Source organism: Vicugna pacos, unplaced genomic scaffold (assembly GCF_048564905.1).
Source record: "Vicugna pacos unplaced genomic scaffold, VicPac4 scaffold_19, whole genome shotgun sequence".
Lineage (NCBI taxonomy): Eukaryota > Metazoa > Chordata > Mammalia > Artiodactyla > Camelidae > Vicugna > Vicugna pacos.
This window is the reverse complement of record NW_027328740.1, coordinates 6,417,941-6,441,676: the sequence shown is the minus strand read 5'-3', so window position 1 is coordinate 6,441,676 and position 23,736 is coordinate 6,417,941.

Below are 23,736 nucleotides of genomic sequence, written 5' to 3'. Positions count from 1 at the left end.
TTAGTCTGTTTCCATGTCTTGGCTATTGTAAATAGTGCTGGCTATGAACATTGGGGTTCAAGTGTCATCCTGAAATAGGGTTCCTTCTGGATTTAAGCCCAGGAGCGGGATTCCTGGGTCATATGGAAAGTCTATTCCTAGGCTTTTGTAGAATCTCCATTCTGTTTTCCACAGTGGCTGCCCCAAACTGCATTGCCACCAGCAGTGAAGGACGGTTCCCTTTTCTCCACAGCCTCTCCAGCATTTGTCATTTGTGGATTTTTGAATCATGGCCATTCTGTCTAGTGTAAGTTGAAAGCTCACTGTAGTTTTGATTTGTATTTCTCTGATAATCAGTGATATTGAGCATTTCCTGATGTGCCTTTTGATCATTTGTGTGTCTTCCTTGGAGAATCGTTTGTTTAGGTTTTCTGCCCATTTTTGGATGGCGTTGTTTATTTTTTTCTTATACAGTATGATGAGCTGCTTATATACTCTGAAGATCAAGCCTTTGTCGGTTTCATATGCAAACTATTTTCCCATTCCATAGGTTGTCTTTTGTTTTACTTCCGGTTTCTGTACTGTGCAGAAGCTTGTAAGTTTCATTAGGTCTCATTTGTTTATTCTTGCTTTTATTTCTTCTACAAGAAGATTTTCGAGACGTATGTCAGAAAACGTTTTGCCTAAGTTTTTCTCAAGGAGGTTTTTTATACCTTGTCTTATGTTTAAGTCTTTGATCCATTCTGATTTTATTTTTGTGTATGGTGTTCTAGCTTCATTGGGAGTGTTCTAGCTTCATTGATTTACATGCTGCTGTCCAGTTTTCCCAACAACATTTTCTGAATGAACTGTCTCAATTCCATTGTATTTTCTCGCATCCTATGTTGAAGATTAAATGACCGAAAGTTTGTGGGTTCATTTATGGACTCTCTATTCTGTTCCATTGGCCTATATGTCTGTTTTCCTACAGAAACATTGCTGTCATGTTGACTATACCTCTATAGTATTATCTGAATCATTAGCGTAAAGATATGCCAGATTTTTGAACCTAAATCTTGTAACCTGCTACCTTTGTGAATTCTTCGATCAGCTGCAGTAGTTTTTATCTGGATCTTGTAGGGTTTTCTATATATAGTAACATATTATCTGCATATAGTGAGACTTTTACCTCTTCCTTGCGAATTTGCATCCCTTTTAATTGTCTCTCTTGTTTGATTGCTGTGGCTAGGACTTCCAAGATTATATTGTGTTAGACTGGTGTAGTGTGCACCCTTGCCTTGTCCCAGATTTTAGTTGGAAAATTTTGACTTTCTCACCATTGTGTTCTATGTTGGATGTAAGTTTGTTTTCTATAGCTTTCATGATTCTGAAATATGTTCCTTCTATGCCCACTTTGGTGAGATTTTTTTTATCATACTTGGGTGTTGAATTTTATCAAATGCTTTCACTGCATCTATTGAGATGGTCATGTGGTTTTGGTCCTTTCTCTTGTTGATGTGCTGCATTTCACTGATTGATTTGCATATGTTGAACCACCTCTGTGTCCCTGGCATTATCCCCAGTTGATCATGATGTATAATCTTTTATCTGTGTTGTTGTATTCTATTTGCTACTATTTTGGTGAGGATTTTGGTGCCTGTGTTCATAAGTGATATTGGCCTATAATCCTCTTTTTTGGTAGTGTGTTTGCCTGGTTGTGGTATCAGGGAGATTGTGGCTTCATAGAATGACTTTGGGAATATTCCTTCCTTTTCAATCTTCTGGAAGAGTTTGAGAAGGACTGATATGAGTTTTTCTTTATATGTTTTGTAAAATTCCTCAGTGAATCTGTGCGATCCTGGATTGCTATTTGTAGGGAACAAGCAGAGCACTTGTTCAAGGGTTCAGTTTCTTCTTGATTCAGTCTTGGTGGGCAGTATGTTTCCAGAAACTTGCCCATTTCCTCTAGGTTATAGTTTTTTCAATATATTTTTCATTATATTTTCAAATGATATTCTGTATTTCTTTTTTATTTGTTGTTATTTCTCCCTTCTCATTCCTTATTTTGCTAATTTTTGCTCTCTCTCTTTTCTTTTATTTGAGTTTTGACAGATGTTTGTTGATTTTACTTTTTCAAAAAACCAGTTTTTGCATTCATTGCATTTTCCCTACGGTGATTTTAATCTCTATTTTACTTATTTCTTCCCCAATATTTATGATTTCCTTCCTTCTGCTGCCTTTTGGGGTTTTTTGTTCTTCTTTTTCTAGTGCATTCTGCTGGTGGGTTAAATTGTTTATTTGTGATTGTCCTTTTTTGAGGAAGGCCTGTATCACTATAAACTGCCCTCTCAACACTGTTTTTGCTGTGTCCCCTAAATATTGTGTGGTTTCGCTTTCATTTTCTTTAATCTCAACGTACTTTTTCATTTCAGCTTTTATTTCTTCATTGAACCATTGGTTTTATAATAAAATATTGTTTAATCTCCATGTTTTCCTTTTGTTATCATTTGTTTCTCTGTTGTTGATTTATAGCTACATGGCATTGTGTTTGGTAAAGATGGTTGAGGTAATTACTATCTTCTTAAAATTGGTGAGGTTTCCTTTGTGCCCAAGTCCATCATGAATCCTGGAAAATATTCCATGTGAACTTCAAAAGAATGTATATCCTATTTTGGGGGGTGCAATGCTCTGAAAATATGCACCAAGTTTATTATTTTTATTGTATTATTTAACTTCTCTGTTATCTAATTTATTTTCTGTCTCGATGATCTGTCCAGTGATGTTAATGCAGTGTTGAAATCTCCAAATATAAATCCCCCTTTATATCAGTTAGTAATTATTTTATGTACTGAGGTGCTCCTGTATTTGGTGCGTATGTATTAACGAGTGTGCTATCCTCATATTTTATCACTCCTTCAGTCATTATATAATGTCCTTCTTTATCTTACTTTATGGCCTTTGTTTTAAAGACTATTTTGTCTGCTATCAGTACTGCAACACCTGCTTTTTTGGCTTTTCCATTTGTTTGGGATATCCTTTTCCATCCTTTCACTCTCAATCTATATGTGTGCTTCTCTCTGAAGTGGGTCTCTTGTATGCAGCATATTGAAAGTTCTTGCTTTATTATCCAGCATGCAGCTCTATGAATTTCGACTGGAGCATTTAGTCCTTTAACATTTACGTTATTTGATGATAGGTTTGAGTTTATTGCCATTTTAACCTTAATTTCCATTTAATTTAGTATTTCCTCTTTGTTCCTTTCATCTTCCTTTTATGGTTTTGTAATTTTCCTTTGTATTATCATGAATTTTATTCAGTTTTAGTGACTCCTTGGTAAGTTTTTGTCTTCTTGTCACCCTTTTTTATGTCTTATAGACCTTTATTATAACTGCTTTTATTAAAATGATAGTAACCGAGAACTAAAATTTTGAAAGGAAAGACCAAAAAAAAAATTCTCTATTTTCCTGCCACACTCTCCCACTCTCAATGATTTGTATGTCTTGTTTAAAAATTTTGTGTTTATTTTGTTTGTAATTCATGAATTATCACCTTTCCAGCTGTGAGCTTCACATTTCTGTAGCATCCTGCTTCTTTTCTTTTCAGGGAACACATTTCAATACTTCTGTTAGCAATGGTCTAGTGTTGTTAAACTCTTGAAGCTTTTTCTTGTCTGTGAAATTATTTATGTCTCTTTCTACCATAAAGGGTAGACTTGCTGGTCAAAGTATCCTATGGTATATCATTTTTTTCATTCAGTACTTTGAATATATCTTGCCACTCCCTTCTGACCTGTAGTATTTCTGTAGTGAAATCAGCTGGGAGCCTTATGGTGATTCCATTGTATCTCACTCTTTGCTCTACTCTTATTACTTTAGGATCATTTCTTTATCCCTGACTCTGGCCATCATAATTATATGTCTTTGTGTGGGTGTATTTGAGTTCTTCTTGTTTGGAACACACTGAACTTCCTGTACTTGTATATCTGATTCCTTCTTTAAGTTTGGGAAGTTCTCAGTCATGAATTCTTCAAACACCTTTTCAATCCCCTTTGATTTTTCCTCCATTTCTGGGGCTTCTATCAAGCCAAGTTTGGCATGCTTTCTCTTATCTCATAAGTCCCTTATGTTTTTTTCATTTGTTTCTCATTGTTTCTCTTGTAGCTCTTCAGATTGGGTGCTTTCTATTGTACTGTCTTCTAAGTCACTAATTCATTTCTCTGTGTTATCTAGTCAGATTTGTGACGCCTTTAGATCATTCCTCATCTCAGTTAATGAATTTACCTATTCTTCTCTGCTCTTCTGTATATCTTCCATTTCATTTTTGACATATTTTATATCTCTAAACACTATCTCTTTTATTTCCTTCAGTACTTTGATCACTCCTTTTTTGAAATCTAGATCTATTTGGATATCATTGTCTATTTCACTGATCATTCTTTCAGGGGATTTCTCTTGTGCTTTTAATTGAGAATGTTTTCTCTGTTCCTTCAGCTTGCTCCTACCTCTCTGGCATTTTGGATTTTGGAGTTTCAGTTATCTACTCTGGTCATAAAGGAGTTTATCTACCTAATGCCTATGAAGCAGTACAACTTACAAAAGAGAAAAGAGAGAGAGAGATAAAGAATTATAAGAAGGGAGAAATAAAGGTTTGAAGACATTGTATAATGAGTAATATTAAAGCAAGTTGAAACAGAGTTTTGAAAAATAATAATAATAAAAATATTTTCAAAAATTTCAAAGGGATTAAAGTGGGGGTATATATAATTGCAGATGATGTAGAAGTTAGGAGGGTAATTGAAAATGGACCCGGAAAAACAGATAAAACAAGGGGGTGGTCAGTGTCCTCCTGGAGACTCTGTACTTTTAATGTGAAATCTTTCTGTATTCATCCTGATTTGGAAGCTCATCTTGCTCTTTCCAGAGGCCCTCCATTGGAGACCTTATCTGTGCTGCTCCCAGGTCATGTCAGTAAGCAGATCACTCCTACACACAACACTGGATCAGGTGCAGCTCTCTTTTCTCTGGGCTGGCTTGTCACTGTCCTGCACAATGCTGCAGTCAGATGTTGCAGACAGACCAGGCAGGATTGGGCATCATGTCCTCTCTAAACACCATGGTCAGGGGCTGCATTCCAGCCCAAAATGTGTGGGCCACCATCCTCCTCAGTGGGCCAATCACTCAGCTGCTCTGTGCCACTGTACGCTCTGCCTCGTTTATGCACACTGGAAGTGGGGTCAGGGAAGTCTGAGGAACTGCCCTGTCCCTGGTAGGAGCCAAAATCCAACTCCTTGTTTGTCATGGCAGACAAGTTCCCTGAGGAACCATTACAGTAGGATCCTATCTGCCTCAGGATGTAGATAAGTCTCCGTGTGTCCCTTGAGGCTTCTAAGTCCTTAGGTGTAGATGCAGTTTTTGCCATGACTGCCACCTGAGTGCAAACCACCAGATGTTATGGTGGCAGTGTCTGAGCCCCAGCTCTCTTTACCTAGAAAATATGTGGATTTTCAGAGATGGGGAATGGACCCTTCCACCCACAGGGCACATCTGGGCTGTTGTTTTATGGAGGGCACAGGTTGTTCTGCCCTGTGCACCCACAGCCATGTCACAAAGCCCACTCCATTTCCCTGGGATGCCACATTGCAGCCATCCCCATCTACCAACCAGTTTGGGCAGCGTGTCCCTGCCCCCAGCTTCCAGACTGCATCATTTGCTAGGATTCACAGGGATCCTCTGTGCCTGTTTAACTTAGTTCTGTCAGTCAACTTATACTTTGTACAGGTCCAAGCCTTGGAGGCTCATCCCCCTTCCTGCTGAACTCTCAGTTGGAGAGGGAAGACTCAGTGAATGAGCACCAGTCCGTCTCTGCTGATCCCTCCCAGTGGTACCTGTCCCACTCTGTTTTGCCTTTTCTTCTTTCTTTCTTCCTCTTCTACTACCAGATTTTTTGCATCTTGATCTATTGAAGAGGACAATGTTCTGTCACAGTTCTGCAGGTTCTCTGGTTAGCTGAGTGTATCTGTGGATGTGAGTCTTTGTGCATTTGTGGGAAAGGGTGACCTACAAACATCCTTCTGCTCCAGCATCTTTGCCTCCCCCCAAAAAATTCTCACTTTATGGTGGAAGATAAACATAGTCTTGAAATAAATGAATAAGTTATTCCATGGAAATGAAAAGAAAGTGCAGATTGCAATGCTCTACTCATACAAAATACGTTTTAAAATAAGGGCCAAAATGAAAGAAATATGAGATTGTATAAAGAAAAAGACATCAATTAAAAAAATTGGGAATTACACTCATTAAATTATATATGGCCCAAAACCATAGAGCTTAAGTATAAAAAGAAATTTTAGTAGAGATGAAAGAATTAATTCATTATAAAACAATAATAGTAGATGAGTTTAACACCTCATTATTGTGATGATCAGATCATTCAGAAAGACTATCTGTAAGGAAACAGAGGTCTTAATAGCATATTAGATCATTTGAACCTAACTGAGCTATTGGACACTGCATCAGAAAAGCAGAACACATGAAATTTTCAAGTGTGCACAGGATGTTATGTAAGGAATTAACCACATATTATGTCATGAAATAAGCCTCAGGAACTTTAAGCAAATATAGATAATAGCAAGTATTTTTCCATACACAAAACTATGAAACTATGCATCAACTCTTGAAAGAAGAATAGGAAAAGCACAAACATGAGGGAAAACCACATCTTTTAAAAAAATACAATTAAACAAGGCCAATGATGAAATCAAAGAAGTAATAAAATCATACCTGGAGACAAATTACAATGAAAACACAGCTTCATAAATGTATGGGATGCAACAAAGGCAAATCTACGAGGTAAGTTTTGAATAAATCAGGCCTTCTACAAGGAACAAGGGATACCTCATACAAAGGACCAAGCATAACACCCAAAATAACATGAAATAAGAACAAACAAAACCCAAAGGCAGTAGAATGAGAAATCTTTAATGATTAGGTTGAAAATAAAATAAAATTTGAAAAATAAAATACAAGTCATAAAATCAGCAGTTTTAATTTTCTTAAAATATTAACAAACAGGAAAGCATTTAGCCAGGCTTATAAAGAAATACAGAAACTGGACCCAAACAAAATAAGAAATGAAACAGTAGAAATAATATCTGATATTACAGAAATAGAAGAAAGATTATGAAAGCTCTATGAGCTGTTACATGATGACAAACTGGATGACCTAAAAGATATGGATACATTTCTAAAAACATACATCCTGTCAAGACTGAATATAGAGAAAACTGAGAACTTGAATAGAGCAATCAGTATAAGTTAAATAAAATGTATAATTTTAAAAACAACACTTGAATAAAATGCCTGGATTTCTTCACTAAAACCACTTTCCCCCCAAGTATTTTAAAAAAAGGAGGAAGGACTATTCCCAAAGTTATTCCATGAGGCCACCATTACCCTGATAACAAAACCAGTAAAAGACACTACCAAAAAAAAAAATGAAAATGAAAATCCAATATCCTTGATGAATATAGATTAAAAAATACTCGAAAAACTTCAACAAATTAATCCAGTAATATATAGAAAGGATTATACACGATGATCATTGGATTCCTTCCAGAGTGACAAGGATGGTTCAACATACACAACTCAAGCAGCATGACACATATCTAATAAAGGAAGGACAAAATTCACAAGACCATGAAAATACACAAAGAAAAAGCATTTGACAAAATTCAACATGCATTCATCATCAGAATTCTCATGAATTTGAGTACAATGGGAACATTACACACCATACTAAAGGCCATTTATAACAATTTATAATACTCAGGGGAAAGGCTGAAAGCCTTCTGGGTAAATTTGGGAACAAGGCAAGGATTCCTACTCTCACCACTTCTGTAAAATAGTAATAGAAGAAAGGAAAAGGAAAAGAAACATAAGTAAAAGAAACACAAAACGGAAACAAAGAGAGAAAATTGTCACCAGTATTGAAGGCATAAAAATCTACACAAAGAATCCTAATGGCTCCAAACTGACTAATATGAACAATAAATAATTTCATCAAGGTAGCAGCGGACAAGATTAATGTAAAGACGTCTCTTGCATTTGTCCACACTGATCATGAGATACCCTAAAATGGACGTTGAAAGCAATAATATTTAAAACCCCATTCCCCCGAATATCTTGGAATAAATGTAACCACATATGTGAAAGAGCTACTCACTGAAAATTATAAAACATTGACAAGGAAATTAAAAATGATTCAAAGAAATGGAAAGATGTCTTGTGGTCTTGTATTGAAAGAGTTCATATTGTTAACATGTCTGTACTACACAAAGAAACCTAAGGATTTAGTGCAATTCTTATTATGAAGCTGTAGTATTTTCCACAGAAACAAAAAATACATAACTGTAAGTTTTTCATGAAACCATTAAAAATTGCCAAAATGACCTTTAGAGAAAACATCAAATCTGGAGGTATAACCCTCCTGGATACTTTACTATACTACAAACCTACAGTAATAAAAACAGTATGGCATTGGCACAGAGATATAATTAAAACAAAAACAGATAGAGAGCCTAGATTTAATTCCACAAACCTATGAGCAATGAATCTATGATAAAAGAGGCAACAGTTCACAATGGAGAAAATACAGCCCCGTTAATGGATGGTGTTGGGAAATCTGGACATCTACAAGTAAAACAGTGAAATGAGAGCATTCCCTGACATCATATACAAAAATAAACTCCAAGTGTATTAAGGACCTAAATGTAAGACCTGATAATATAAAACTGTTAGAAGGAAATATAGGTGATACACTATTGGATATACATCATAGGAATATTTTCTTGTATCAGTCTCCTAAGGCAAAAGAAATAAAGCAAAAATAAGCAAGTGGGACTTAAACAAACTTGAAAATTTCTGCACAGCTTAGGACACTATCAATGAAATGAAAATACTGCCTGTGTAACTCGAGAACATATTTGCAAACAATGCAAGTGGCCAGGGGTTAATAGATGTAGGTTAATAGATGTAACATGGATTTAGGTTACACAACTCAAGGTGAAAAACAAAAACCCAATCAAAAACTAGTGCAGAGTACCTGAGTTAACATTTTTCCAAAGAAACATTCAGATGAGTAACAGGCAAGTGATAAAATTTCACATTACTAATTTTTACATAATTGCAAGTCAAATCCACAATGAGTTACCACTTCACACTGGTCAAACGGCTTTTATCAAAAGGTCTACAAATAGTAAGTGTTGGAGACGATGTGGAGGTAAGAAATCTTTTGTATACTCTTGGTATTAATGTAAATTGGTAAAACTTCTTTGGAAATCAGTATTCCAATTTGTTTAAAAACTAAAAAGTTAAATACCATATGACCCAGTAATAACTCTCCTAAGAAAAATTTGGGGAAAACACCCTAAATTGAGAAGAACCAATGTTCACAACAGCGCAGTTTATAATATGCAAGAAAGGGAAGCAATCCAATAGTCCACAGCAGACTATGGACTTAAGAAGAAATGATGTTTCTATAAATATGCAATGGAATAATACTCAGCCATGAAAAATATAACACATTGCTATTTCAGTATCATGAAAGGACCAAGTAAATATTGTGCTTAGTGAAGTAACTTTGACAAAGACAAAAGAACATAATTTAATTTATCTGTGGAATCTAAAGAATAACAAATATCTGTGTACATCTTTGATTAGCTATTGACAGATGACAGATAAATAGATAGAAGGGTAGATACATACGTACATGATAGATAGACAGATAGATAGATAGATAGATACATAGATACATAGATACCTAGATACATAGATAGATAGAGACATGATGGAGAGGTAAAAAGATTAGATAGACAAGACTTAAGAAGACTCAAAGATATGGGAAAAAATTTATGTTTACCAAAGGGGAAGGGAAAGAGAATTTAATTGTAGGACATTGAAAGATAGAAAGAAGTATACATTAAGTAGAGTAGCAACAACGATAATCTACATATATAAGGGAATTATAAACAATAGCTTAAAATAATTGTATGTTACAAGTATTGTAATACTTCATAATGCAATATAATCTGCAAACTGGTTGGAATCACTATGCTGCACATCTGAAATTACACAATATTATACATCTAATGTACTTCAATTAACAATAAAACATATCATGTATAATTTAGTCCTTTTTCCGCTGATAGCATCTTCCTTTAATATTGTTTCATTTTACTCTTCACTTTTTATGATTACTCTTTCAAATAATTTCTTTTACTCTTGTGAAAATGATACCAGTTTTAAGTATCTATATTTATTGCACCTGATTTCCTCTTCTTCTCTCTTTAATCCATAAAGTATAGTAGCATTTAAGAACATACCCAAAGAAACAGTTGCAACTTTCTCGTGGTCTCTCCTTAGCATTTTGGTCAATGTTTTGCATATTTTTGCCATTTTATATTTCTTAGAAGACTTCTTTTCTACACCTCTTTTAAGGTGTCTCGGTTTTGTTTTTTCATCTCATTCATGTTTGTTTGTTAAAGTCTTTACTTTCGCTTTATATCTAAGTGATAACTGTGTAAGTATTATTCGGTGAGTGATTTCTTATTTCAGTAGTTTGAAAACACAATTTTATTTACCCTTGGCGTATGTTTTTGCTCAGAAATCTGCTGATAGCCTAATGGTGGTTCCTTTGTAGGTTATCATAACTTTTGTTGGCTGCCTTTAAAATTTTACTCTGTCATTTTCTTGTCAATTTGCATATGATATATCTTGAAGGAGGTCCCTTTGTCTTAAAGTTATTGGTGTTTTGTTGGCTCACGGACTTGTGCATCAGTTCCTTACACAGTTTCGTGGAGTTATCAACTATTACTTCTTTAAATAAACCATCAGCTGCCTTCTAATTTTCTGCCCCCTACAGGATTCCACTCTAATGTGCACTTCCTGAGGAAGTCTGATGGCTACTGTAGAATTTCCTCACTTTTTAATATCTTGAATCTCTGCCATCTCCTATCATTTCTAGTTTTGTAATGGTGAGTTTGCTAATCTCTCTTCCACAAAGACAGTCTACTACCAATGCTTTCTGTTGCATTCTTCATCTCATTTATTAAGTTCTCCTGGTCCTCTAATAATGTTTGGTTATTTTATAGTTTCAGTCTCTTTGGTAATGTATTCCTTTTCATCATTTCATTTATTCCTAAGCTCACTAAACTGCTTTCTTAGTTTTGTATTTTGTATTGAGTTTCTGTATGACACTTATTTGGATTCTCTATTAGTTATATGGCAATATAACATGTCTTTAAGTTTGTTTGCTGCAGGGTTGACATTGTGTGTGTGTATGTGTGTGTGTGTGTGTGTGTGTGTGCAGGTGCGTGTGTGTGTGCATGTGTGTCTGTGTCTGTCTCGGTGTCTGTGTGTGTCTATCTGTGTGTTAGCGTGCCCTATAATGTTACTGTGATTGGTCATGATCTTGATAAATTATTTCTCTGATTACACTAAATAACAGATTGGGAGTTGGAGTCCTTGCATATGTTTTCTGGTAGCTTGCATTATTTCACAATTTTTGGTTTGCTTACCTGAGCTATCTCTGATAATATTTCAAAATGGCACTTTGCGGTCGCTACTGTCTGGATAAAAGATGTGCTTTCATTGTCACTTCTTAGAATTTTCTGGTAGTTAATGCCACTGGGACAGCGAACCCTTCCTTTTATCTGATATCCCTTGAGAATCAGTGTACAAATTGAGGAAAGTTGTAAAGACAGGTGGGTATTTGGAATCAGACAAGTGCCTTTGTCATGTCCAGTGTTGCAAAGTAACTTGTTTCCACCACTGTGAATGGGGATTAAGGACAGTTTCATGAATGTCTGATTGTCTGAATTATGGAAATTCTGTCTCCATTGTGGCTGCCTCCTGGTTACTTTTGACCATGAGTGCTGGTGCAGTTGGAGGCTGAAGCTGTGTGAACTGATGAGACCCTGTTTCTACTGGGTTCTCTGAACTTGTGGACTCAGATATCCTATTTAGTTGGCCATGGTTGCAGACGCCAACACTGATCTTTCCTCAGTTCAGTCTCCTTTTTGTGTTTTAGTCCACCAAATTTCACCTGTTCACATGTGTTCTGGAGTATTGTTTTGTGTTGTAGTTGTTTTTGTTCAGATGTGAACGTTTTACTGACTGTAGATATAAGGGGAGAGACAAAAATAGTTTAAACTTATTTCAATTTTAAAAGTATATACTTTTTCAATTAAAAGCTTTAATACTAATTAGGACATTATAAGAACACTAAAGAAAGTGAACAAATCTCCTCCCTTAATGTCATAGTACTACAAAATATTTTGATTTCCTGGGTTCTTTTATTCAATGTTTTTCCCACCTACATGCACATTTTACTAAAATATATCCCTATAATCTCTTTAAAATAAATTAAATTATTAAAATAATTCTCTGTGCTGTAAATATAGCCCTTTTGGTTCTCAAGTTTATTACTTGTAGCTTGCGCATTTCTGTCTTCTCCATCCTCCTTCCCTTTCCCCACAGGAAACCAATTCTTGTTACACTACACATATATATGTGATTCTTTTTCTGTTTTTTTATGATTATTTCTCTTATATCTTTATTTTCCTCATTTAAGTGACAACTTATATTATTTATCTCTGTATGACTTATTTTCCTATGTGCAACACACTCTGGATCCAGTCACATTGTTCCAAAGTGCAGAATTTTACTTTTTAATATACAATGATGAAGTATTTATTATGTTATCAATATCTCACATCTATTTCAGCCAATCAACTGTTGATGGGCAGTTGATTTGTGCTTCTACCCTTGGCTACTAAATGATGATGTTAAGAATATTGGGGGTAATATATCTTTTAACTTAATCTTTTCTTTTTTTCTCTGATTTATACCAAAAACAGGAATTGCTGCAACATATAATGCTTCTATTTCTAGTTTTCTGAGCACTGTCCACAGTTTCAGAATAGTGCATGCATCAATTTATGTTTTCACCATCAGTGTACCTGGGTTCCCTCTTTTCGACATTCTTATTAATGTTTGTCATTTGTAGACTTTATGTTAATGGCCATTTTGGTTGCTGTAAGATTATATTTCATTCTGGTTTGGATTTATGTTTTCCTGATGAATAACAATGTTATGTTTCTTTTTATGAGCATGAAAATCATCCACATGTCTGTTTTTGAAAAGTTTCCATGAAGATTCTTCAACTGTTTTTAATTTGGGGTCTTTATTTTTTAAATATTGAGTCTAATATGTTATATATATATATATTATGGATATTAAAATCTTGTTGGTCTCATTGTCTGAAATTTTTCCTTCTCTTCTGTCTGTCATCATATGTCTTGTTGAAAGTTTCCTTTGCTCTGCAAAAGTTTTTGCACTTCACATTTATCCAAGAAATAGAATCCCTGAATCGCAGAGTACATCTATTTTTTCCTCAGTAAACAAAAAAATGTAATTGCTACCTTTCCTTTTTTTTCAATTTGGAGACATCAAAAAAATATTGCTATGATTTATCTCAATGTCAGTTCTGCTGCTGTTCTTTGTCAGAAATTCTATAGTTTCGGGCTTTGCATTTAGGAAATCAATCCATTTTTATCTCATTTTTTATACTATGGAAGGAAGTGCTTTTACATCTTCATTTTACATGTACTGTCCTGTTTTCTCAGAACTACTTGTTGAAGAGTCTGCCTTTTTCCCATTGTATACTCTTGCCTCCATCTTTGTAGACTAACTAACCATATGTGTGTGGGTTTATTTTCGGACTCTTTATTTTGTTCCATTGATCTATGTGTTTTTATAAGTGCCATATCTTGATGTATTGATTACTATATCTTTGTAGTATGTTCTAAACTCAGGGAGGGTAATACCCACAGCTTTGTTCATTTCTAAAAATAATTTTAGAAAATTTGGGTCTTTCACATGTATGTATAAATTTTATTATTTTTCTCCTTGTGTGAAGAAACTTATGGATTCTGTGAAAATAGAAACTTACTAAAAGAAAAAACCTCAGAAAAATACTAAAGTGTGGAGGATAAATCAAACATTATTAACAACAACTAGATAGCTGTATAAATCAAAGAAAAAATATATAAAGAAAAATGACAACAGAAACAAAATCCATGGGGTTTAACAAAAGCAGTATTAATAGGGAAGCTTATAGCAAAAGAATCCCACATATTCAAATAAGAAACATCTCTCTCTTATAACATACTCTTACCACCAAAGACGTAGCAAAATAATAAATAAAACTTGTTAGTAGAAGGAAAGTCACCTGAAAAAACAGAACATTATTAAATAAGATAAGGAATAAAAATATAAACATTTAATCAATCTAAATAATGGCTTTTGAAAATAAATAAAGTTGATAAACTTTAACCAGACACATGAGCAAAAAAGAAGGTTACAGATTAATAAGCTCAGAAACTAATTAGAAGTTACAGCTTATATTAAAGGAATACAAAGCATCATAATATGATACAACAAATTATATGCGAATAAAATGGAAACCCTAGAAGAATCGGACCATTTCTAAGAAAGACTTAATCTCCAGAATGGAATGCGAAAGAAAATATGAACAGATTATCACTAAAGAAATTGAATAAGTATTTTAAAAAATCTCATAAGAAACAAAATTCCAGTCCTAGACAGCTTCACACGTGATTTCTGCCAAACATTTAGAGAAGAGATATCATCTATACTTCTCAGTGTATTCCAAAAAATTCAAGAGTAAAGTAGGCTTTCTACCCCACATGTGTGTATCACACTTCAACTAGAATTGGAACAAATACCTCAAAAAATTACAGGTTAAATACTACTGATAAGCATAGATGCAAAAATCACCACTAAATTGTTAACAAATCCAACAATACATTAAGAGGACTATACATTATGATTAAGTCCATTTATTCCAGGGATGCAAAAGTGATTGAATACCCACAAATTAATCAGTATGATACACCACACAAACAACCTGAAGAATAAAAATTATATGGTCACCTCAATAGAGTCATAAAATGTTTTGACAAATTCAGTATCTATTTATGAATATATTTCTCCTCATAGTGGGCATGAGGAAACATACCTCAACACAGTTAAGGTCATATATCACAAGAAACCCACTAACATGACACTCACTGATTAAAAGATTAAAGCATCTCCAGTAAGAGCAGGAAGAAGAGAAGAATGCTCACTCTTACCACTTTTATTCAGTATAGTATAGAAATTCTAGCCATAGTTATTCAAAATAAAAGTAAATAAAATATAGCTAATTAAGAAAAGGAGTAAAAGTATCTGTTTGCCGATGACATACTTTAAACAGAAATACTAAAGAAGACGCCACAAACTTACTAGGGCTTATCAATGCATTAGGTAAAATTTTCGAATGTAAACTTAACATAGAGAAATCTTGCATTTCTACACACAAAGAACAAGCTAACAGTTAGAGAAAGTGAGGGAACTGTCACATTTACAGTTGCATTACAAAAAAAATATCAAGAAATGTATACAACCAAGGAAGTAAAACACCTGTACTCAGAAAACTATAAAATATTTACAACAGAAATTGAAGTTAATGCAAACATATGAAAGTACATAATGTGTTCATAGATGAGGAAATACTATTGTTTAAATGATAATATTAGCCATCAAAATACACAAATTTAATTCAGTGCCTATCAAAATACCAAGGGCATTTTCAGACATTTACAAATAATAATTCTAAAATTTACATGTAAACACAAAAGAGATGAAATCACTAAAAAAGAAAAAGAAAGGAAAGAAAACAAACAAACTAAAAACACAAACAACTTTAACAAAGTACAAAGAGGATGTGTCAATGTCCCTTATTTTAAACTATAACACAAAACTACATTATTAAAAAGAATATGGTAGTGGCAAAGAACAAACAGAATAATGGAACACAACAGAATGCCTGAAAATGAAATCAGACACTTATGGTCATTAAGCGCATTCCAAAAAATGAATAAACAGTCGGGGAAAGGTAACCAACTGGCACATGAAACCGATCAACATCACTGACAATCAGAAAAATGCAAGTCCAAAACACAATGAGATTTTACGTCACTCCTGTCAGAATGACTATTATCAAAAAGATAACAAACATAAGTGTTGGTTAGGATGAAAGAAAAACAACCCTGATGCACTGCTGGAGTGAATGTAAATATGTGATGCCACTGTGGAAAACAACATGCAGCTTTAAATAAAAATTAATAGTGAAATTTAATCCAAAGTATACATATCAGGATACTTATTCCAAGAAAATAAAAACACTAATTAGAAAAGATAAATTCAACCCTATATTCACTGTAGCATTATCCACAATAGACAGAATATAGAAGCAAATATATTGCTCATCAATAGATGATGGATAAATAAGATGTGTGTTTATAGTATATATATCTACCCATCTTAAGTACAGATTAATCTCTATATATATATACACACACACACTTTATATATATATGCATTATATATATACACATATATATGTATATATATATATATGCACACACACACATAAAAATACAATGGGATATTACTCAGCTCTGAAAAGAATAAGTTCTTGCCATTTGCAATAAATGGTTGACCAAGAGTGTAATATGCTAAGTGAAATAAGTCAGAAATTGATGACAAATGTTGAATGATTTTACTCATATTTGGAATTTAAAACAAATGGTCATAACAACACAGAAAATTAATTATAGATATAGAAAGAAACAGGTTGTTCACAAGAAGGAGGGAAATGGGGTGAGGAAAAGAAAATTTGAGGAATTTAAGGGAGAAAATTTTCCAGTTGCAAATTAAATGAGTCAGGGACAAGAAATGTACTGTATGGGAAATAGCCAATAACTATTAAATATCTTTAAATAGCAACATATCATAACTAGATATATTCTGGTGATCTGTTTGAAATATATTAAAAACAGCAAAAAGTATGTTTAAGTATAAGAGAAACTAACACAGTGTTATAGATAAAAGTACACTTCAAAAACAAACAAACATACACATAGAAAAAAATTAGATTTGTAGTTAACAGAGGCAGGGGTTGGGAATGGAGGATTTGATTAATGCACTCAAAAGCTTTAAACATCCAGCCGAAAAATAATCGTGTTCTAGGGATGCCCCGTAGTAACATGAAAATTTCAATTAATACTGCTTTATGTTCTATATCAATGTTGTTAAGAGAGTAGACCATAATGTTTCTCATCACAACCAAAAGAGAAATTGTATTTCTTTACAATTGTATCTAAATGAGATAATGAAATCTCCCTAAAGTTGCTATGATATTTATATCATGATACTTGTAAATCAAACCACTCTCATGTGCACCTAAACTTAATGTTCTTCGCCAATTATATCTCAATAAAAGCGGAAGAAATAATGGAAAGTCAATGGTCACTTTTTCCCATGTCATTTCTCATGATTGTTTTTGCAGCAAGTTAATTTTAGTCATGATATACTTATCCTAGTTAAGATACAATTAAATAAGTGATTCCACTAAATTATACATAAAGATATGAATAAAATTAGTGTTTTACCATGCCTTAAACTTTCATCATGTTAGACCACTGCTTCTGTAGGTAACAAAATATCATTTTGTGTCTTCATCTGAGATTAGGGAATGGATACAAATTTAAAACTGACTGCTCTTGCTGTGAATGCAAAAGTTCACTGTCTCAGACCGAAAGTCTCATTTCCACGAGAGCATCTGTAAGAAATAAACATACTAGTTTGCTAAAAATCTCAGAATGGTAAAATCTCAGAACTCCTATAATTCTTAACTCTTTTGCAATGGGAATGCAATACTGACAAAAACTTGATTTTGGATAAAAATGTGCTGTTTTCTCATGGTTGCATTATGGGATGTGAGGATAATTCCTCAGATCCACAACAAACATTATCGCTGAAGTGCTGGGCAAAGAAGTGTAAAGGTTCTGCATTTTTAGTACTGAGGACTGCTTTCAAAATGATGACTACGCTCACTCTAATCCAGGTAGTCAAGGAAAGAAATGTTATTGCAATTTGTAGCTTAAAGGGAATAAATCAGCAGTTCAGCCTCGATAAATTAGTCAAGGAGTGTTCAAAGACAAAATAAGTTGTGTCAACAATGAGAATTAAAAGAAAAAAATTTGACATAAGCTTAAATTAAAAAGGAGACACTGTCCTGTGCTGGGCTCTGGGGACTGGAGAATGTATATGCCTCTGTCCAATTCAAGGGTTCAGTGGCTTGGCCCTAGCATTAGCTTGGGATTAAGTGAACAGGTAAAAATTAGTATACTGGGAGAAATATAATCTACCTCTCCCTGATCGGAAGAAAATCTGGTGTCTCAATGAAACTCTTAATTCACAGAGATTCTGCCAGATGCAGAGGAATAATTCACTGATGACTCAACTAAGACAAACTTAGTTACAGCTTAACAATTCATCTTCACACAAACACACAATGGTACACATATTTGTAGTATTTAGTGGGAAGAATTCAGTGGCCAGATCTCAGAGAATAGATTTCAAACACCAGCCAACTTTTGTACTTTTGCCAATAGTCTAGGTTTTCCCAGGCAGAAAACTACAGATGGAGAAACAAATAATATTCTTTTTAGGATTTCTAATTTTGAAATTAAATTGAAGCGTTTGAATTATCAGTATAGAAACTCGTTATTATGATCACAGTAAGACCCACTGTGTGATAATAGAACTGGAAAGTAGCTGTTTAACCAGCCCATCTGAACCCCAGTCTGCTAATGTAGCAACAAAATATTCACCATCAGAGTTGATCTGACAAACTTAAAAGTTTGATGTTTCTGTTTTAGGAAAAACCACTGCTGTCCAGACACAGATCTCCTGCTGCAAGTGGGCTCTTTTCTTCTCTTGGTAAAAGTCATATTGGTGCGATGATGCTAGAGCTAACCCTGGCCCATTTGCCCATTCTCCAGATTATCAAATGCTTTTTCACAAATGGTGACACATTTTCAGGACTCAATGTTGTCATTCCAGTCTTATCAGCTGACACTGACTGCATGATTGTGAGCAGAAGCCTTAGGCTCCATGAACTTGCCTACAATTTTCCAGCATTACATGGTATTTCACATTCTGAAAATGCTCCACATTTTATTTTAAATTAATGGGATATAAACAAAGTATTCCATGAATATTTTATATCCTAATATCTGTATAAATTTGGCATTCTTGCAGTTGGACAAATTTTTAAATCTACCACCCTCACCTCTTTTTAGTCCACACATTTAAGATTGCAATTTGGTTACTGAATATGACCACCACAACCAAGCATCTAGTACCACATAGATACTTACTGTGTGAAGGTTTGAAATGGCACAATTTATGTGGGGTGTATAATCCTGCATTAAATGTTTGCAATGACACTGTCTCTTCTGGACAAATCTCTGATTCTAAAAAGTAAATTAATTAGAAGACAATATATTTTTTGACAAGGGGAAGAGAATCAGCTATTTTGGGGTGGGTGGGTGATGAAGAGACAGGGAAAAAATACAGCAAGTGTGAATGGAATGCTTTAGGCCTCTGGAGGCTTGAGTTAAGAAGAAAATAATACTTTGTCTCCTGTACCTACCTTAAATTACTGTCTTGAGTGACTATTCCTTGTGATATGAAAACAGCTAGTTTGTGGTGAAGACTAAAGAACATAATGAAATAGTTTGAAAACCATGAGAGTTTTGTTGTTTCAGGAAAGTAGATTTTGCTTAAAGTCAACATGTATTTTTCATTTACTAAATAATAAAATGTATCCTGTGGCAAGTGGTGTGCTTACTGTGCTGGTATCCAAGTTAGACAAGGAAAGGGTGATACACAGAAAACATCTGGAGGAGGTGGTTTCTGTGCTGAGACTGGGAAAATCTAAGTAGGTAAAAGGAGGACAGCCTAACTCCAAGGATTACCTGGAGCAAAAGTTGTGAATTTGGAGCTAACTCTGTTGACAAGCAGTTGCCTGGATGTATCTCCAGAAACAGTGAAACATAAAGATCTGTGAAGGTAGTCAGATGCCAGATCTATTAAGAAATGACTAAACTATGTTGAGTTTGTGGGCTTAGAGTTGGAAAGGCATTAAAGGCCACCCTGAGGATGCAAGCTTGACTTTGGCTGGAACATAAAAGCAACATAAAGTATTGACTACAAAATATAGCGTAGATTTTTCAGGGCAGGAATAAAAGCACCAATTGAAATGCTTTGAGAACAGCACAAAGAAGACCATAGATAAAATTACTTCTTAAATTCTACCAGATGCTGAATGTGCCATCTGAGACTACATCATGTGACCCTTATGATTCCAGGGATGAGATAATAGAGACCATGAATCCTGGCTGCTTCCTGTATTTATCTTCCATTCCAACCTATCCTGACTTAACACTTTTAATACTTTCCAGGATGAACCAGAAACCACTTAGTACTTTTCCCTCTCTTCATATTTTAGTCTTTTTCAAATTCTTCCATTTTCTCTTCTTCCTTCAAAGAAATTATTTAAATTTACAGCCAAATTTTTCCATCAAATGATCATATCAATCAAATATCTCTTTTTTCTTTAAATGGTAAATTAGTCTCCCGTTTAACTCTTTATTTTAAAAAAATATAGGAAAATGCAGGTACACATCTATGTTTGTTGTTCAAATAAGAAAATTGCAGATAGTTGTTGACATTTGCCAACATTAATATTAACCTTTGTTATCCTGCATAATCTGGTAGTCCTCTGGTAGATCAGTTGTAATTAGGATGACGTTCATAACCTGAAGATGGCTGATGAGTTGGCCTTTAAAGAATAGTAGTTGATGTATCAGCTATCACTGGCACTGGAAACCGTTGGTTGCTCCCTGGTTGAAGTTTAGAAAAATGACCTTCATTGGCAGATATGTTGTGATAACTTTTTGGAAAATTAGAAGGATCCACCATTAGTACAAAATAATTGGTCTGTATGGGAGACAAGTTGCTGTTCTGAGAAGTAGAACTTGTAGTTGTAATGAAGTTCACAACACGGCCATTTGCTTCAGTGTAGCTGCTTTGAGAGTGCCCGTGGACTGTGGTCAACTGATTTAAAATAGTACGTTGATCCACTGCAATTTGTTCTGTTGGTCTAACTGACATTGATGATGGAGGAGAAAAACCACCTCTGATCGGGGTAGTTGTATCATCATTTATGTGGCTAGTAGAGGGCTTCCTTATTAGAGGCATGTTTAAATTTGCTGTTAGTAAAAATGCACTTTCTCCACTAGTGTCAGCCAGAAAATCAAAATTATGATTATGCACATTACCCCCTGCTTTATAGTGCTTCTTTCTGAAATCTTAAGCCAATGAAGACACCAGAGATGCATTTTTAATCCCAACTCTTCTTTTTATTCTCACTACAACCTGGTGACAGCCTCGTTTAAGATTTGGATTATGGCAGACCTGAAGCTAAAATCAAAGGAGAAGGATTTTAGTAATATTTCAAACCAAAATAAAAGACTACAATAAGCCTAACCTATAAAACCTCAGATTTCAAGGTTACTATGCAAAGATAATATCATCAAAATATGTACATTGCTGACTATTTTTTCAAATTCCTTATTTGGAATATACACATTGAAATAGTATAGTCATCAAGTTTAAAAAGTTAGCATTTGCAGTAATGGTGAAATCCACTTTTTAAAAGCAGCTTTAATACCTTCATTTAGATTTTTAAGATTCATAGTTGCTAGGAAAATTTCTCATAATCTTGATTACTTAAGGCACTGTCCTCATATTTATAAAAAATAAAGTTTTAGCTTTTGCAGTTGTATACAATTTTCAAAATCTAGATTTACATTTATATTACCATAGTTTGATGTACAAAATAAAATTTTATATATACTTTACCAAGTCATAACTAGAATCACTGAATTTCTTGCTTAAAACAGAGACTTCTTTTTCTTCTGCCAGAAAGACAGCTAGACAAACAGATCTTTGAAAACTCTGCCACACTTTACTAAACCCATAAATGTTAAGCTGTCTAAGTTAACTTTTCACACTTCCAGTTTCAAATATTCTGAAAGAGGCCTTTCTTTCCAAAACTTCCTTCTTAAAGACATCTTCATCAATCACTATGGAAGTTCCATTATCATCCCACCAGATGGATTTAAATTTGTCACTCCCAGCCATTTTCCAGAGTTTTCTTGGAAATGTCAGAGAACGAAAATCATTATCTTCATCTGCTTCAGAGATACAATGTATGCAACATGGTGTTTTTATCAAGGATTCTTCAGACAAATTCTGAAAAGCATTTTCTTCAATCATAGACATCAAGACAAGTCCCCAGAGAATGTTTGATCACACAATAGCGATCTACCAGAGTTTCCTGAACCAGTTGGTCCGTTTTTACAAGACACATCTTGAATTTCTGAAGAAATACGTTCCATCACAAATAACTTTTTCTACAGCTAATTTTCTAATCTGCAAGATTTTGGGCACTGCAGCTTCAAATGCTGCTCTGGCAGGCCTGCACATATAAACTGCTAGGCCTTCACAATGGTTCTCAACTTCAGTAGATATGACATCACAAAACGACTGGTCTCCTTGCAACTCAAGTGTAACATTCAGTCAGTGTTTACTTCTCATTCATACAGTTAAAATGAAACATATAGGATACTTATTTATATCGTGTGATCTGCAAATATTATCCCCCAAAATGCTTTTTAAATAATTTAATTTTGTGGTCTATGAAATAAAACCAATCTCCATCCTTTTGTACACAAATTTATACCAGATTGGTGAACAGAGAATAAATAATGCACAAAATGTATAAAATAATTTTAAAGTTATGGAAATTTAAGTGAAATTTTTGTAAAACCTGTACTGAAAATTTATACCTATTTCATTATAATTTGTAATTAAAGTGAAACTTAATTTGATTTGGAAATGGAAGTAGTTATTTATCTGTTCATTTTACAATAAGTAGCTCTTTATTCAAAACATGGGTAAAATACTTTTCAGTGTATTTGTTATGTTTATGAATAAATGGTAAATATTTATGAAATAAAACTAGATTAAAATAATGAATCAAATTTAGGAAATCTCAAAGTGGGTAATTTTTGTTTTAAATTATATTTCAGTGCTATAAGTAAAACAAATGTAATTTAGTATTCTTCTTTAAAATTATTAACAGAAAATCATATTGTATTCTTACAAAAGTTTACTTTTGCCATTATTTCATTCAGAGGTTTTTCAGTCCCTAGAAGGAATAAATTTTCTTGTCATCTTTATAATCCATACTCTTGGGGCTTCTGTTAAGTGTTCCAAAATGATGTTGATAAATACACGTATAAACAAGATCCTGGGTTCAATAAACAGTGCCTCCATTAAGGGGCAAACAAGCAATCAAAAACAAAGAAATAACAGTATATGTGGGTTGGGGAGGAAAAGATCAGGTAATGCATTTTAGGAAGCAATATGTTTCTCAGACATGAAACAATTGGCATTGTTTGTATAATGCGGCATTTTAAGGCAAGTGTTTTGTACATTAATTGTTAATAATAGCTAGATTCTGTATCACTAAACTGTAGTAAATCCAGCTCTACCAAAAGTTGTATTCATTATTTTGACATAAATTCCATTAAACATAAGCCAAATTCAAATGGGAGATAAATTTTTTAAATAAATAAATGTTCACTCAAGCTACAATGTAATTTTTCCTTCAGTATGTGTGTATTCCATTCTAAGTAAATATTAGCAAGCTGAATTCATGGCATACTATAAGTATTATAAA